The 17871-nt window shown below is 43.3% G+C and overlaps 1 protein-coding gene across 1 annotated transcript in view; it reads left to right on the top strand.

Annotated features, from left to right (window-relative positions):
* Positions 1 to 3952: 3952 nt before the first annotated feature.
* CDH8 (cadherin 8) overlaps positions 3953 to 17871 on the top strand; it is a 150998-nt gene continuing 137079 nt past the window's right edge. Inside the window, exon 1 of the mRNA XM_041468649.1 lies at positions 3953 to 4286. The gene's annotated coding sequence lies outside the window, so the exon portion shown is untranslated. The remainder of the gene's footprint in view (positions 4287 to 17871) is intronic.

Below are 17871 nucleotides of genomic sequence, written 5' to 3' on the forward strand. Positions count from 1 at the left end.
AAGTGGATATTTTATTCAGAAATGTTCTGGACTTAAGATAAACCTTCTTGTTTCTTCTTATTTTATGGAATGTCAATTCTAGCATACAAAGCAAATTAAATTAAGGAATAATCCCTCATGTAATTTGAGCAAGAGGTGCCAATGATGTAGAGTGGGCATTGCCTAAAAAAACAGCATTTAATGTGTTTAAAGATTTAATGCAACAATGGCACGTGATGCCACTAGTCCATAAACTTGCTTTAGTAACTTGCAAATCAGTTATTAATTTCTTATTACTTTGAAGTGGCATTTTAGTGGCAATCCCTGTAAGCAAAAGTAGCTTGCAGTAAAGTCATTTATCTTGATCAAGCAATTCACTCTGGACTCATTAATTGCATGTAATTTTGGATCCATTTTATGTATTAAAAACTGAAATCAGCTACTGATGCTTTGAGGGAAATATCTCACTGGTAGGTGACCTGATGGGAATAAAATGTGAATATGAGGAATTAGCACAGTAGTTTCTTTTCCCCTCTCCAAGCCCTGACTTTGGCATTGTTATTTAAATGAGATGACCCCAAACACTGACTCCAGCAGCAACCCTGACAAGGCTGTGCTGTGACTGAGTTGCCCCTGAAGAGCTCATTTCAAGCCACTTCTACTGGATATTTTTAAGCAGTAAGGTCTAAATTCTCTGTCTTCAGGAAACAGTTGATTGCACTGCTGAGGAACAAAAAATTAAGTGATAATCAACAACTGTTTCCACAAAAACGTGAAACTGAGAGAAGATGGTGGAATTCCACTATGCCACATATTTTAGGTGACAGATACTTCCTGTCTGTGTGTGTATGGGAACTCACATTGGGGTTTTAATCCTTCTCACTCATAAAAGCAAAGCAATATAGAAGTAAATCTCCCAGTTCTCTTCCAAGCTGAGGTTAATTTTTTCTCAATTCTCCATGACGACCAGTCAAAAAACCAAACAAAAACAACTCCAAAAAACTAAAACCCACCTAAAAGAAAAAACAAACACACAACTCCCCCCCTCAAAAAAAAAAACAAAAAAAAAACCCAACCAAGCAAAAAAAGTAACCAAAAGATACCACAAATTCAAGATGAAAAATAGCCCCACAATAACAAAACCAACAGCCAACCCATACCACAAGCCAATATATTTTATAAATAGTCTGGTTGGTTGTTTGTTTTTTTTTTTTTTTCCACTGATCCCAAAATTTAATATGAAAAATTGCATTCCAGTTTGATCCAGGGTGGGATTCAATCATATGCATTTTGCAGATGACTTCTTTCTTCAGTACAGTCATTAACTAAAAATCTTCATCCCATTGCAACTGGAGGCAGAGCTGCTTTTTGCTTAAAAAATGAAATGGCCATTTAGAAGATAGAGGAATAATCTTCCTTATAATATTTATTTAAGAGGAAACAATTTCTAACCAGCATATTCATCAGTGTAATGCAGTAGTGTGTATATATATATCTCACTCTGATAAATATCATTAAATCATTTCATCGGGATAGGATGCAGAAAGCTGCAAATGTTCCTTTGCTATTCCAAGCTTATTTTTACATTAATTTTAATCTATACACTTCTTCCTGTCAAGATTTACTCCATCATCTGAAAGGCTTTCCAGCAGGGGAATCCATGGATGGCATAATCCATTTTAACAAGACACTTACCATCCTCTCCCACAACCTGAAGATGAAAGAGCACAGCTTTTGCCCTGATAATTTCCAATTGCAAGAAAGGTCACGTAGAACAAATGGCACAAGTCAAAGGTTGAAATCAAAACAAAAAACTCAACTTTTAAGCTGCACTTGGAGGTACAACCTCTACCATTAGCTTTCTTCCCACACACAGCTGTGCTGCCTATTTAAAGCAAGGACACGAGGGTTCTTTTTAGGGAAGAACTTTTATTCTCGGTTGCTTCCTTTAGGTGTTTTTAATAGAAATTAAAACAAGGTGTGCAACCACTCTTACTGAAACCTAAAAGAAGTTTGAAAACTGGCATTAATTCCCAGGAGTAAAGCCAGGTTGAGCATCCTCACGCTTTCCGTGTGACAGGATCTGTATTTTCACTGCGTTGTTCAGTTGGTGGAACGATGGGGGAGAAAAATTCTCTTTGCCTCAACAGAACCCCAGGTAAAAGGAAACCACATTTCTGATCTTATCTACTGCACTGCCAAGTGTTTTGTATTTCCCTCAAGGCTCTCTGCCTGCTTCAAGTATTGGGTATTTTCATATCCATCCTCCTCCAAGCAATCCTCCCAGGCTCACAGCTCAGAAAGTAAGTGCTTGGGCTGAGGGAAACAAAGCCATAGTTAGATGTTTCTTCATTGACCTTGAAAAATGGCACATTCTGGGTGCATTTTGCTACATCCCCATGAGTCTGAGACTTTTCAGGAGGATTTGTGCAAGCAGAAATGCACCTGTTATCTGCACTAGCTTGCATTTAGTCAAAGTCAAGCAGGTAAGAGCTACACATGGAGGGTCTCATGCACTGTCATGCGCTCACAGGATCAGCAAGGAAAAGAAGATTAACAATCATGGAACTAAATTATACGGTATTCTAACTATATAGCAAAATATTAGGCTCCACTTTCTGCAATCCTAGGCAGATCTTCAACAGAGTAGTCATGTTATCTTTTGCTTAAGGTGGAGAGGTTTGCAGGTGCTCTGGAGGTTCAGATGACCAGCCCTTTAAAAATAAAGTTGAGCAATGAACCTGCTTTGTTAATGTAGCCGTTCATTTCAACCACAGCATCCTACTGGTCATGGAGAGTTGGAGAAGGATGGAATTGAGGGCGATTAAACTTCCCCAACAGCACCAGCCCAGTGTGGAGCCAGCCCTCCATTTTAAAAATCCCTGCCTGCACCTGACCACGTCTACACCTTGTGCTCTTACCCCTTCCCTTCCGGCAAACATCGGACTTGGGGAGGATTCAGAGCTAGGATGTATTATTAAAAATAATACATTTAATCTGTTAACAGATAATCCATGCAACACGACAAGGAGAAAAGCTCGGTGCATGAGGAAGGTGGGCAGTGGCCTGTCCCTCGCGGGGTGCTGGCCGCGCTGTTTGTCCGCCTCGGATGGGACGAGCCCCCCCAGCTCCGTAAAGCCAAAGGCAGGCGGCGATGCCCAGCGCTGCGCTCCCAGAGCCTGCAGCCAGCGCTCCAGCAGCCGGGGCTGTGCGGGATCCCGGCGCTCTCGGTCACAAAGAGGATTTGGGGACGGGGCGAGGGTCAAGGACTTACTGCGCGGTGCTGCCTCCATCCAGCTGCGCGGAGCTCGCCTGGCGCTGCCCTGGGGCCGAGGCCACCGAGGCTGCGGAGAGCCTCGAACCGCCCGCAGCTCCCCGGGGCGTTTTGGGAGAAGGGTTTTTAAAGGATGCCCTCCCTGTCCCCAGGGCGCCCGCTCGCAGCGCCGTCGCACGGAGACGAGCGGCTGCCCGCGGCCCATCGGGGTGCTGCCGCATCCACCCCGCGTTCCTCTCCCGGCGGGCATCACCCCAAAGCGCGGGGGCGGGCCGGGGGGGCTCCTCCTCGCCGGCGCTCCGGGCACGTCCCAGCCCCTGCGGGCGCGTCCCCGGTGGCCCCGCTCCGGGCCCGGCCCCCCCGCCCCGGGTCCGCCCGGTGCCCACCCCCGCTCGCCCTCATCCCTCCCTCCCTGCCCACATCCCTCCCTCCCTCCCTCCGTGGCTCCCGGGCGGCCGGAGGAGATGCCCCGGCGCGGAGTTGGCAGCCCGGGCGCCCGGCAGGAGCGCGGGGAGCGAGCGGCGCCGCCGCCCCTGGAAAAGTTGTGTGCCTGCCGGGGGGAAGGCGGGCAGCGGAGGGAGGGGGAAAACCACCACCCCAAAGTGCTTACACGAATTTCCCAGCGCTAGACCTGCCTCCGAGATCAGCCCAATAAGAGCTGTCAGGGGAGGCTCCCGGCTCACTTTTCCACATCGCTTCACAGTTACGTTTGGCAGGCAGGCAGGCACGGTAGCGCGCTCGGCCCCGGAATTAGCGGATTTATTTGGAATATCGCTGCTTTCCTGGAGACGTGCGGCTGCCGCTGGCTCGTGCGAAGGGAGAAATTAATAACTGCACTCCAGCATGCAGGCACAGAGACCCGGGAAGCCCAGCAACCAGCGGCTCCGCCAGCATCGGCAGCCTCGGAAAGCATGAGAAGAAAATCTGGAGCGCCCTGCCTGTTCCCAGGGACCGGCTGATGGTTTTTTACCTCACCCTTTCAATCCGTGCGTGAAGTGGCTGTGGGCGAGCGGCTCCTTTGCTCCTTGAAAGAGTGAGTATTCATTTTATTCAGACAATTTGTGGCTGGCTGGCAGAGGGCTCTCGCTCCGTGGGTTTCTGGCTGACTTGGGCTCTGTGTGCGTGCAAGGTGCGCTGGGCGAGCGCCTTCCTCGTCCTTAGGTGCGGTATTAGACTGAACTGGGGTCCCTCATTAAGTCGGATGTTTCCGAATTGCCGATAATTGAAATGTCGTGGGATGCTTGTTAGTATTTTTTTTTTTATTATCATTATTATTCTCTCGGGAGAAGAAGTGGTGGTAATTGTATTTGTCTTCCCGCTTGTTGGTGTTCATTTGGGGAGGTTTATTTTTCCTTCTGTTCTACAACCCTCCTTGAAAGAATCAGGAGGACTTTGGATCACAGAGGGTTGCTTCTAAGGCTGGCGAACCCGTTTCTTCTCCTTGTTTTCTTATTTAGTACAATAAGTCTCTGGGCTATTTCACTGTGTTGAATAGATGCAGGGCTGCATTCATGCATTGAAATAGATTGCAGTTTTCGTGCTGAGAATAAAAATCACCCACCAGCCAGATATGTAAATGAGGGAGGAGGAGGCTGGAAGAACCTTGAGGGGGGGAAATCCCCCCGATTTATTATCACCTTCCCTCACCACAAAGCTTTGCACCCCCTAAGTAAGTAAATAAATAGGAATGGCTTCATAGCTTCCTTTCCTACTTTGAGAGGGAAAAGCATCGCAGAAATACTGCTCTTGAAAGCTGCGATGGCAATGAATCTGTAGCCATAACTAGCTAGGAGTCATCCCTGTCCCACAAGTTGTTTTCCTTCCCATCCTTTGGCTCACTAAACAGAGGATGCACCCAGCCGAAACTTGGGAGAGGGAGAAAGCCCCTTAGCCCCAGCCGCTCCTTTGCTGCCAAGGCAGCAACGCAGGAGCCTGCAGCCCCCTGAAGCTGCTGTGCCACCAAACGCTTCGTCTTCTCTTTGAGGACGGCAGAGGAGGAGCACATCCTTCTATTCTGCTTGGCTCCGGTCTCTGCTGGGTGGCAGCATCCCAGCCGGAGCGCCGAGCCGCCAGGCAGCATCCCTGCTCGGCAGCACCAGCGCCGGGCTCGCCCGGCAGGCACCGCCAGGCTTCAGCACAGGAGCCTGTGGCAGCCTCTGGGTGGGTAATAGAAAACAGATTAATTCAAATCCTTATTTAGGCTCTGCCTACCGCCATGAAGGTGACACTACTTAACACAGGCAGGAATTCCTTTGCGGTTCGTTGCCGTTCAGTCGTGTCTTGAATTTGTCTCAATTCAAGCAGTTTGCGTTTAGTAGCAGACTAAATAGAGTGGAATCAATCCAACCTGGCATTTAACGGCGCTATACAGACCCGCTGGCGTTGCCAACAGGTATCAAACTGTACCCTGGCTCGCCTCCCTTTCAGACAGGCACAAACACTCTCTGTTTCACGCAGGCGAGTCTGTCTCCTCTCTCTGAGAGGGGAGGAAACACTCATACAACTTTTATAAAGGCTGACACCTCGGAACAGCCAACTTGAGCACATAGACGGCTTGTATCGCGGACAGGTGTTTTTTGGGAGGTGCTGATGGCAAGAGCTCAAATAGCGACAACTGTTTATTGTTCCAAATGGAACGTGTTAGCGCTTAATGGCAGGGAAGTTAACAGCTGCTCACTTCAGTTTCAATTAAAGAATAGAGCTGATAACTACCAAAGCTATAGATAAAGAATCCTCTTAACTTCACTCATCCTCTTTTGGAAATTCTTCAAGAGTTTCTCTGCACAAGGATAAGAAGAAATATGCCGTTCTCTTGTATATTTCCCCTCTAGGTTCAATACTAGACTGCTGTGAACAAGTAGACACTTCACAACAGGCTTCTCAGTATATATAAGTAAATAATAAATAAATTCAGAAGAGTGGGAAATTACTCTCGGGTACATTTCACCGGTCTTAAATAAGATGGTGAATCTTCTGGAAGAAGTTAGTGTTTGACCTACCCATTTGGCATACCCATAAAATCTGATACCATCAGAATCCAAAAGCTCTCTGTAGTGTTACCTCCCAGCCTAATTGTATGGATGGTTGTGACAGAAGAACCCTAGGAAGGGAAGTAGTTATTACATGATATTTTCATCCTTTAAGCCTTATTGTTCCACCTCACTGCTTACAGAAGGAGCACAGCTTTCTGGTAGCTTCCTCTAAGCTATTTATTAACTCCCTTATTTTTCCAAACTTGCATCCTGGCTGTGGAGGACTTTGATTTCCATGCTTAGTTGTAAGCTGAGGGCCTTCAGTGCCCTTGGAGATTGAGGCATTTCGTGTAAGTTGGTTCTTAAATTATCCAGGTGAGCAATTTGTTAACTGGGTAGGCTGCTAGCCAAGAAACTAACTTTGGACATTTTCTTCAATATTAAAAAATCAATAACACTCCGTGCGCCTGCTTAACAAATGCAGCTGGTTTTAATAAGACGTATGGCTGTATATGACAGCTACTCCTTTTATGCCTTTCCTTAATAAAGCAAATTTTAATCTCTGTGAGGTGAGGTAGAATCCTTCTTAGATGAAGTCTCTCAGTGCTTTTTGAATGTTGTTTAGTCATTCCCATCAGCTCCTGCTACCGAGGTCCAAAAAAGTACTGTAAAGGGGGAAGTAGTCCCACAATCAGATTTAAATTCACTTTTTTGTGAAATTTGTTATCTTTTTTTTTATATTTTTGTCATTTGTGATCTTCAGGACTTTTCCAATAACATTGCACCTTTATCAAATCAATGTATTGATCTCTGGGCACTTTATTTGCACCACTGTTAACATATGAATCATTGTCTTCTCTAAAAAAAATATCCTTCTCCCTTATTCAGGATGTAGAACCACTTCAAATGAGAATTCACAGTCAGCCATGGACATAAATTTAGGTCTGTTAGCCCCCAAAGATCTTCTTGAATTTTCTTTCTGTTTCCTCTCATAGAGTTGCAGATTTTATCTTTTAAATCTTGGCTTAGGAAGACCATTCCCACGGACTTTAGCTGGGATCTTTTTGGACGTTTATTGAAAATAGGGGCCTCGAGCCCTCCCACTTGACCCTTGGTACATACAGATTATTTGATTTCCAAAACCTGAGGCACATTAAAGAGAGAGAAATACTGATCTCTGAGATTATGGACAAGTAGGGATGTGAACATGCCCTGTAATTTCTCGGAGCTGTGTATTTCCAAGTGATGATTGTGCATGTTTTGTGACAGAAAGCCACTGCTCATGCAGGTATTTTTATAAATCTCCCATACCTATCAGATACCCCCCATCTCAGCAATATTCCCTTTCCATCTCAATATTATTAAAGCCTGACCTAATATTAATACAATTGTATGCTTGTAGTATACAGTAAAGTGGTATCATAAGAGTCTTTCATCTATGAGTATAAAATAATAAAAATTCTTTCAGTGGGAGGCAAATGCTATGGCAATTTGAGCTTGGAGCATTTTAAGCATCATTGCTACCGTAAGTTCACATCAATAGAATTAAATTAGATCATGGAAACTCAACATTTTTCTTAGTGTTGTTGCCATAGAAAAGGTGGCTCACTTCAGAGCTTTCTGAACATAACTATTTGAGCAGCAGACAGACAGAGAACAAAATAAAGTCCAATTTGAGATTACAAATGAGTGTCTATATATATACACACATTTATTTTCCTCTCCTTTGTTCTAGAATCTGTCCAGCATGTTTCTCATTTTGTCAACCATGTAAATGACATCAACTCAGTGGCATTTCAACTGCATTAATAAAATTTTGTTCCCAAAATACACTGGGTACTGATGGTAGCTGGAGTAGTAAGTACATGCTGAAAAGGAAAAAAAAAAAAAAATCTGTGAACCAGTTCAGTTACCAACAGATAGTGTTTTACCTGGAGTCAGATGCTAAAAAATCTGATTTCCACCTGCCTTAGCCATGAGAGCAGCCTTTATCCATGGGTTGGTTGCAGTGATAGCACTCACAGAATTGATTTGCCAAGGTGTTGATCGTGATGTGTCTTGTGGAAATCGTTTGAAATTGGGAATGATGAGCACCCTTTACACACCCTGGCTCAGATTTGAGATTAGCACTGTCTCCCAGTCCCAGATCTGTGAAGGGGAAGCTCCCATGGGAAGTGTCTCCTGTATCCTGTGGTGCCCAAGCCCTAGACAAGCTCACGGAGGCGTTTCTCAGTGTGTCTTTGCAACAGATATGGAAGTGGAAAACATTATGAAAACAGTCTTGGCAGTCCCTAGTTCACAGCTTCAGCTTTCGTGTACATTCACCCAAAGTGGCTTTTTCCAGGGAAGCAATGCTCAGCCTCATTTGAGAACTTCCATTTACACCCATTTCCTTTGCAGTTGCTGATGATCAGAATCATATGAACATATTTTACGTTTTATAAAAATATAAATATAAAACATATATTTGTATACATATATATTATTTCAAAGCCCTAAATACCACAGCAAACGGAGAGCAGGCACTCAAGAGGAAGTGCAATTCTCTAACTGAATTTTGCAACACTTCAGATGTGAATTTCTCTTTTGGATTAAATGTAACAGCTATGATTGCCCCTTAAGTAATACAATATCAAAACTTAACGTCACTGAAATTTAGATTGTGTCCTGTGTTTTGGTCTCTGACCTTTATTTTTGTGTGTTTCCCAAAGTTAGATGAAAACAAATGAATGGGGGGAAAACCCCACAAAATCTCAGCTTGGCAACACCAGAAGAGATAAGTTTAACATTGGAGAGTCCTAATTCTTTCCAAACAACTCATCTAAATTGATGGTAGAAGTGCCATCAAATTCAGTGATGCAAAATTAGAAACCTTCACTTCTAATTTCACATATCTCAGCAGAGATTTGATGTTTCCTGAAGCCATACTGTATACAGTTAGGAAAGTCCAGGTATGTTCAGAATTTTTCTCTTTAAAGATTTGTTTAATGCACACACATGCTCATGAGTATGGCTGGAGAGTTTATGTAGCTTTTACTAAGTCATGATATCCAGTCATAATTTAGAATCTTAGTTTAATTGGAATACATGTCAGGAAAACATGTGGGTTTTTCCTTAGGTATTATATTTTGTTTAATTCTATAGAGAATGCACAATATTCGTTAAACAAGGAAAGTTCTGTTGTACATATTTAGATATTTTTAAAAAGACTGGAAAAGAAGCCCAGAAAGCAAGATATTTATGTCCTCCATTAATATTTAAAGATTTTTTTCAGGAAGTGCAGGATAAGCACATCCCAGCTGCTGAAAGTCTCCTGATAAACAATGCCCCAGGCAGAGCGCGGTTAGCACCTCAGTCTCAGTCGCAGGCCAATCTCTTTGCCTTTTTATGAGTTCTGCATGTTGAGCACAAGTTGTCTTTTGTCCCTTCTCTGGTGGCAGTGCCAGAGGTCCCCAGTGATGGAATTCACCTTCCGAGGAGGGAGCGGGGCTCTGACAGCCCCGGCCCAGGGCGCGCTCGGTGCAGCGCGCATCTGCTTCGGTCACGGCAAAACCGCTCTGGTCACTGGGCTGGAGAGAACAAAAATTACTCCAGATCGCTTCTTCCTCTTGCTATAGGATGAAAACAGTGCTGGTGCAACTGCTTTTCTTCTGTTTAAGTTTTTGGACCTCTCTGGAAGCCTTGTCTGTCTCTCCTCTCTGTTTTGCATCATGAGATGATGTTCTGACACGCATCAGTGGAGTGTCTGCCTCCCAGAAAGCCAAACCTTTCTTTTTGCCTAAGTATAAGAAGTTGAAAGGGAAGGTTGCAATTTCCTTTTGTTCCTCTGTAAAGCTAAAACACCTGTACTGCCATTTTGACACCTATGGCTTTAGTATCAGCTGTCATGGAAAAATAAATCCACACCAAAAAACCCCCCAGTCTAATCAAACAAAAAACCCACCCAACCAACCAAAATCAAAATGACCCTAAAATATTTTAAATACTTATTTCATTAGGGAGGAAATGTCACCTTCAGCTGCAAACTTCATAGCACTTGGTGTTTCTTTGTCCTGTACCTGAGCATGTGTAGCACACTGGAAGTCCAGAGCACTGCACAGAGCAAGGAATAATAAAGAATAAAAATAGTTTGAAGGTTCTGACGACACACTTGGTGGGTTTCTTTAAAAGCATTCTGGTTCCATAAAGTAGTGGCTGCTTCTGGAAAGACTGACAGCTTTATATATAAAAAGTCTGAGTCTTGACAGCTTTAAAGTTGTCCCATATTGATTTTACTATCGAAGAGTAACAAAAATAAGAAATTCTATTGATACCAAGAGAAGTTGTACAAAAGATCAAGATACTCTTATGTGGTTTGGTTTTTTTAAGAAAGAATTACCCAATAGTAAATATTTGTCAAAAATTATAAAAAAATATTTAGCTAGTTGCATAAAACAGACTTTGTAGATATGATAAAGTACCATGTTAAGCACACATAATAACAAATAATTTATTATAATAATAATTGAGATATATTTCAGTGTGATGGATGTTGTCATTTTCTCTCTATCCCAAAGCTTCAGTGAAGCTGTGACAGATAAACACCTATATCCTAAACCAGCCTTCTCTCCACTCCAGAACACCAGGTTATGATGTTTCCCAGTTAAAGCACCAAAGTAAGGGAAAGAAGGCAGAAGAATTTATCTTAGAAAGGCTTTTCTAAATCTTCCTTCTCTCTGCCGCTGAAACAGACCCCTAAAACTGAAGTAACCTGTTTTTGATAATGCTAATCTTCTAGACAGATTAATAAATCCTTCAGTAATTATTAGAGCCCTAAATGTTGAAGAAACTGTTGCATTTCTGTAGCTGCATGTCCATATTTTCCCAGTGCATGGATTCCCTCAGCTACGTCTGATGCAGAGGTTAACACTGTGCCTAAACCAGTCCTTTAGCATTTGACACAAGCTCAGGAACTCACTCAATAACCTGCAGAACTGTGCAGAAGACTTTAAAGAGTAGCAGAGCATGACTAAGCTTAAAAAGATAAAGTGACACATCTTTGCTCACTGAATTACTCCGTGTGTGGGTAGGGCAGAACACCTAAGACAAAAGCAGGAGAAAGGTGGTGCCTGTTGCTATTGCTGCTGAAATAAATAATGCTTTAGGAATCTGCTTTTGATTTCCCAGGCAGCCGTAAGCAAATTGCCACGAGTTGTACATCAGGATGAACTCAGACAATGGATTTGCACTGGGATTGGCAGGGAGCTCTGACAGCACCAAGGATTTCGTGTAACATTTCCCAGCTCATTTCCCTCCCTATGCAACTTCAGGTGCGTGGCCGAGGGAAAGGATGTGTGGATAATGCTTTAATGCTTTTCTGTGTTACAGCTAACTCCAGGCGACGTAACAGTCCCTTAAAATCACTGTTAGTGAAATCTGCTGCAGCTACCTGGGGTAATTCTGCTTTGCAGCAGCGCCCGGGCCGTGCGTGGCCCGGGGTGTGGCTGCTGGCTCTGTGCTGTGTCCAGCCTCTCTTCAGGGCTCTGGGCTGTGCTGGCCCACAGGAGTTCCCTCCTGATGGAGCCTGCTCTCTCACCAGCCCGTCTGGGGGAGAGGTTTCTGTCCCTAAAACCTGCAAGCACCAATGAATAAAACCACGGCAGGTCACCGTGATTGGATAGCAGGAGTCCACCAGACATTTATTTAAGTAGTTTGCTGTCCCTAATTGCCTGTTTCTCCTCTTCTCCAGAAGTTTTCCTCCACTCAGTTTTGTTGATTCAACTATTTCTCAGCTCTCTGAAGTCTATAGTGAAACTTCATATGCTTTTTGTCAGCACAGTTGTTCTCAAAACTTCCTGTTGTTTGTCCTAAAGTTGATGGGTTCTTTAGTTCTGCAATGATCTGGGTTAGAGACTTGAGAGAAAAGACTTTTTGGAACAAGATTTTGTTGCAAATTGTGTTTGTTAACCCACATTTCACTGGCCTGTCTTACAGTGTTGATTGCAAATAGCACAACTGCGGGGACAGTAAACTGCAGTGGAGAAGGAATGGGAATGGAGACCAATTATTGGGAATGTGTAGCTTGCATGTTGTGGGGGCTGAGGGGGGGTAAGAGCCTCTTAAATGAAAATTGCTCTTGGTGGAATTATGGCATGAGCAATGGCCTAGCCCAGCTCTGTCAAAATGATTTGGTTTTAAAAACACCTTACTATTAAAGGCGTTTAAGTTAACAAGATCATTTTGACAGAACTGGGTTAGGGAGTGCCTGCACACAGTTCTGCTGGCAGAGAAGAGGCAGGAGAGCCGAGCCAGGGCATGCAAGTGGCACTCTGAAGTGGGCACTGCGAGCAGGATCTGAGCCACTGCCGTGGCAGCGTGGCTGATTACAGCCTCACTCCCTCTTCGTCTTGCTCTTGGGTGGAGAACTGCCTCTTAATTTGACTGTTTTGTGAGTAAGTGAGTAATCTTTACACAAACAAATAATCCTCTGAGGAATAAACGTTATTATTTATGGCAAGAAGTATTCATTCCTTTGCAGAGGAAAACATGAGCCTGCTGCCTTATCCAAGGTGATTTAAGTCGAGTTTAGGTACAATTTAATAGAGATGTACTGGAAAGAGGATGAGTATGGAGCTAAGTTATGCAGGTGAGGATGACACTCTTATTTGTTAGATATGGTGTTTTGATAGTTCTTTTCTGATAGAATTTAGGCTTGTTCTGCTTTAATGGCAAATTAAAAACCACAGTTCTCTTGTGAGAGGGATGGAGCAGCTCTGCTGGGAGGAAAGGCTGGCACAGCTGGGATTGTTCACCTGCACAGGAGAAGCTTTGGGCTGAGCTCAGGGTGGCCCTGCAGGGCCTGAAGGAGCTGCAGGAAAGATGGAGAGAGACAATTGCCAAGGGCTGGAGGGACAGGAGCCAGGGAATGGCTCCCAGTGCCAGAGGGCAGGGCTGGATGGGAGATTGGGAATGAGGAATTGTTCCCTGGCAGGGTGGGCAGGCCCTGGCACAGGGTGCCCAGAGCAGCTGTGGCTGCCCCTGGATCCCTGGCAGTGCCCAAGGCCAGGCTGGACACTGGGGCTGGGAGCAGCCTGGGACACTGCAAGGTGTCCCTGCACAGGACAGAGGGGGAGTTGGATGGGTTTAAAGGTCCTTTCCAACCCAGCTCTTTCTATGATTCTATGAAGGAGAGTAAGAAGAATTCCTACAAGTGGGACCTGGAGCATTAAGACCTTTAATTTCTGTTAGTTAAAATGTAAGGCTCTGTTGTGCTGCCTAGCAGGGATGAGTGAGGCAAAGATAATCACTCTGCCCACTGTGGGAAGGCTTTGCATCATTTTGCTACTTTTGGTGGGAAAGAACCTCCTCTGAATCCTTGAGAAAGTGGACAAGGAAGCAAAAGATGTAGTGTAGCCAATACCTAGAGAGGTAAGAACAAACCTAAAAAAATTAAGAAACAAGAAGAGTGTGTAGAAAAAAAAAGAAAATAAAATCAACAGATATTGTAAACCTGTGGGGACAAAAAAAAAAAAAAGGTAAGGAATGGCACTGGCTGGCACACTCTAGGTGATAATCAAATGAAGGCCTCTCATCAATTATTTGAGGTTTCCTGTATTGTAATGAGGATTTGCCTATATTAAATCAGCATCTAAGACAGAAACAACATATTTAATGTACAAAATATAGTGGATCCTGAAAATTCTACCAAAAAACTCTTTTGGGTAAAAATCATCAGGTTTTCTTTTGGTATCTCTGGAGCAACTCATTTAAAGAAAGCAGTACCCAAGGGTTTTATTTTACCTTAACAGCAGTTATTTAGTAACTCATAAAATCCATCACAATGAAATAGTGAGGTCAAAGGGCTGAGATGCTGCATATCATCACTGCAAATGAAATAATGGAAAAACTTTGCTGCAGTTCTGAAGACAACCCTCTATGTCTCTAGTGTGGAGAAACACTAGAGGGGCTCTAAAACCTTTTAAACTGAGTTCACGGTGTAAATCTATGCAATGACATTGTAACAAAGTGATTTATTTGACCAGATGAATATTCTGTGCTTTCAAAATGAAAAACAATTTTTTTTTTTTTTGGTACAGCTTTTTATGATCATACTTTGCTTCTTTGTCAGTGGGAAGTTTATGCCTTCAACTACTTTTATCAACTTTATTAATCTTTTAACAAATTACTGCATTCCAGTGGTCACCTTTTAAAGCTACAAGATGATCTAAAAATGATTGCAGTGAAATAAACTCTGTTTATTAAAGAAGCGCTTTCCTCCACTCATGCACAAAATGAGCTTTATGTCTCTGTAAGTGTCCACTGCCACACCTGGCTCTAACTCTGTGCACGGCATGAACTCCCAGCTGTGACTGCACAGATCTGAGTTCCAGAAGAGGTCCCAGTGTGTATGACAGTGTTTTCTGAAGCCGTGTGCTGGTTCTGTCCTCCTGTTAGCTTACAAACCTCTTGGTAATCACTTTGTGTTGTACTTGTACAAGACTTACACACTCCATGGCTCAGTTTTATGAGTAGAGTTCAAAGATGCAAGTTCCTGTGAACAGAATAATATTTTTCTAAAACACCATCACCACACAGAGTGCAAAACAAACCACTCAGCTTTATCTGTACTTCTCTACAGGCTGTGCATAGAGAACAACATTTATGAATACAGTTTTAAGTTTTTGAGGACATAAGGCAGTTTGAATCTCTGCTCCATGACATAGTGGAGCATTTCCTTTCATCTATTTGCTACATTAAAGACATTCTTTATATTTTAAATATCACTTTCCCCTCTCGAGCATGACTGGAGAACTAAAGCTGTTTTGTAAACAGCTTTGCTGGGTTAGCGTTGATCTGGAGTTGTATATAACCGACAGTGTGCAGGGAAACCACTCAGAAGATCACTGAAGTTTTGTTTAAGGCAACAGCCCAAGGCCATCTGAACATGTGGAGATTAAAAGCAAAAATTATACTTTTATCAACACCAGCAAAATCTTGATGAAGGTGGAACAATGCCTCCAGCCCTGGGCCCAGCACAGGAGGGACCTGGAGCTGCTCAGAGAGCCCAGAGGAGGCTCCAGGATGAGCAGAGGATCCATTCTATGATTCTGTGAAATACACTCTTGAAGGACCACGTGCTTATTTTCTTTTTGTAGCTTAGAAAAAGGTCATTCTGGCTTCACTGGAATAATTTTGCTGTCATTCCATACTCACCACTGCTTTAGACCGTAGCATAACATAAGAAGGGAAAGTGCTACAGTGCCTCACCTTCTGGTCTTCCTTAATTTCCAAGTCTGCCTTTACATATGGCTTTTAATATGTTATGGTTTTTAATATGTTATCATAGCCTGGTTCAAGAGCCCTGTGATCCCTTCCCAATCCAGAGGATTACAATTTAACTGCTTGGCACTTCTCAATTTTCCTATTAGCCAATGTGTAAATTGCTGGGCCACATATTTAAAATGCCTTCCATCAGCTCCCAGCCACACACAGTGTTCTGTTCCCAGGAATGGGGCAGAAAAGTAATTTCCAGATTTGGTAAAGAAACCTAGGAGCAATGCCACTTCCATGCATTGCATAAAGTGTATGCCCTGAGTCACTGACAGAGCCTGAATGAGAGTCTGTTTCACAAATAACTCTTACAAGGCTCCTGCAGTCCAGGTTGACCTGTGGAGTACAGAATGCAGGGAGCTCCTGACAAGGGGAATGATTGGCATCTGACTCCATGATTCAGAATGCTGAATAATTGCTTTATTAAAACTATACTATATTACATTAATACTATATTATAACTGTACTAAAGAGATACTATACTACCAAGAATACTAAAGAATACTAAAGAAAAACCCATGACTGTCTGAGACAGCCAGGACACAGCTTTGACCCAGTTGGCCAAGGATACAAAAATCCCTTCAGGTAAACAATCTCCATAACACATTCCACATGTGTAAAAACAACAGGAGCAGCAAGTAGAGATAAGAATTGTTTTCTCTTCTTCTCTCTGTGCTTCTCCAGGAAAAACCCTGGGAGAGAAAATTATGTCTCTCTCTGTTCAGAGAATGTGAATACCACAGTGGAGAACTTTATCCAGCTCAACAGTTCCACCCTGATCATGTCCCTCTGCACGACTGGGACGTGCCAATGTCCCTTTGGGATTTTTCCCTGTGCCCTGCCCAGCTTTGCCCAACTTTTCTGCCAGTGCTCAGAATCTCCCAGCTTGGAGTGCTCTGAGCTTGTGTAACTGTGCTTCTCACAGGGCTGTCTCACTGAGGGGGTTAATGGCACGGTGAGTGCATTGCTAATATTTCTGATGTGCTTTGGACTCGTTTGCCTTAAGGTATTGCTGAACACACAGCTACTGTGAGGACAGCCCAGTCACAGTGAATCTTCTGTATTAGTGTGAGTGGATAGGACCTAAATTTGATTGGAGTAAATGAAGAGTAACAAGCAGGAAATCTGGGGGAGGAACCGAGGAGAGATGCACTGAAATGAACTTAATGCTTTCTAAGGATTGAGAGTGGCAGTGTGAAAACCAAATATCCTGTTCTTTCTTAAACCAAAAATGGTTCTGGGAGTGCCATATTGTTTTATCTCATTTATTTCATTTCTTTTAGAAGGCAGGCTGTGGGGATTAATTAGTAATTCTTTTCAAAAAGCTTCTTGAATATGAAAGGAAGTGTTTTATTATTATTCAGTTGTGTTGATAAAAAGAACTATACCAACTTGTGCTGCAAGTGTAAGGAAGTCAGTCATGCCCACTTGGGTCCTTTTCTCTGAGGGGTTTTTGGGGTTTATGTACAAAGTGGTTTTTCACCCAGAAACAGTCACTCTAAAAAGAGAAGAGTACATCACATCTTGCTCTGTTCAAGCCCTAAAAAGGACCCTTAAGTTGTGTTTTCAGTTTCTACCCCCCATTTTGAATTTAATCCTGGGTGCTGGTTGAAGATGTTGTCTCTTGCTCTGTTTTACCGTGGTTCTATTTCTCCTGTGTTTTGATTCTGGCTCCATTGAAGAAATCAGAAAAATCTGTCTCCTGGCAGGCACAGGCACCCACTCATCCAGTCAGATATAAAGAGGATCCCATCTGAGCAAAAGCAATCACTTTGAGTGAAATTTGGCCATTTCTCTCTTTCCATACCTTCTACCCCCAAACATGCCCCTGGAAATCTCTGCTTAACATGTGCCAGAAAGCAGCAGCAGTAAACTCCATTTAATTCCCTGGACTGAAGAGGTTTTTCAGAGGGTGACTGATGCATCCCATCATTAGACTGTTTGTTCCTCTCCCTTCTCTGGGATTAAGAGAATGTCAAGACATTTAAAGCCTCTCACTTCTCTGACATTTTCCCCAAAACTTCCTCTCAAGAGCTTGCTGTATTCTCTGATTCCTTTATTTCCACCCCAGTTGGCAGTGAGGCCTATAAAGCTCCAGGTTCTCCTGTAATGGATATTCCCTCATTCTGGATGCATTGTCAAAGCACTGCACTATTAGCTCACCATTCTTCCATGCTGCTTGAGAGATTGAGTTTCACTTTGGTAGCAGCTCCTCTTCTTCCCTTCTAACAAGACAAGTTTCTCAGAGTTTCAGGTTTTCATGCAACAGATTTCACAGTTGCTTTGGCAATTACTGAAGTTTAAAAAAAATACTTTCTACATTATTTGCTTTTAAAA

The sequence above is a fragment of the Pyrgilauda ruficollis genome, unplaced genomic scaffold (assembly GCF_017590135.1).
Source record: "Pyrgilauda ruficollis isolate IOZ18807 unplaced genomic scaffold, ASM1759013v1 scaffold223, whole genome shotgun sequence".
NCBI lineage: Eukaryota > Metazoa > Chordata > Aves > Passeriformes > Passeridae > Pyrgilauda > Pyrgilauda ruficollis.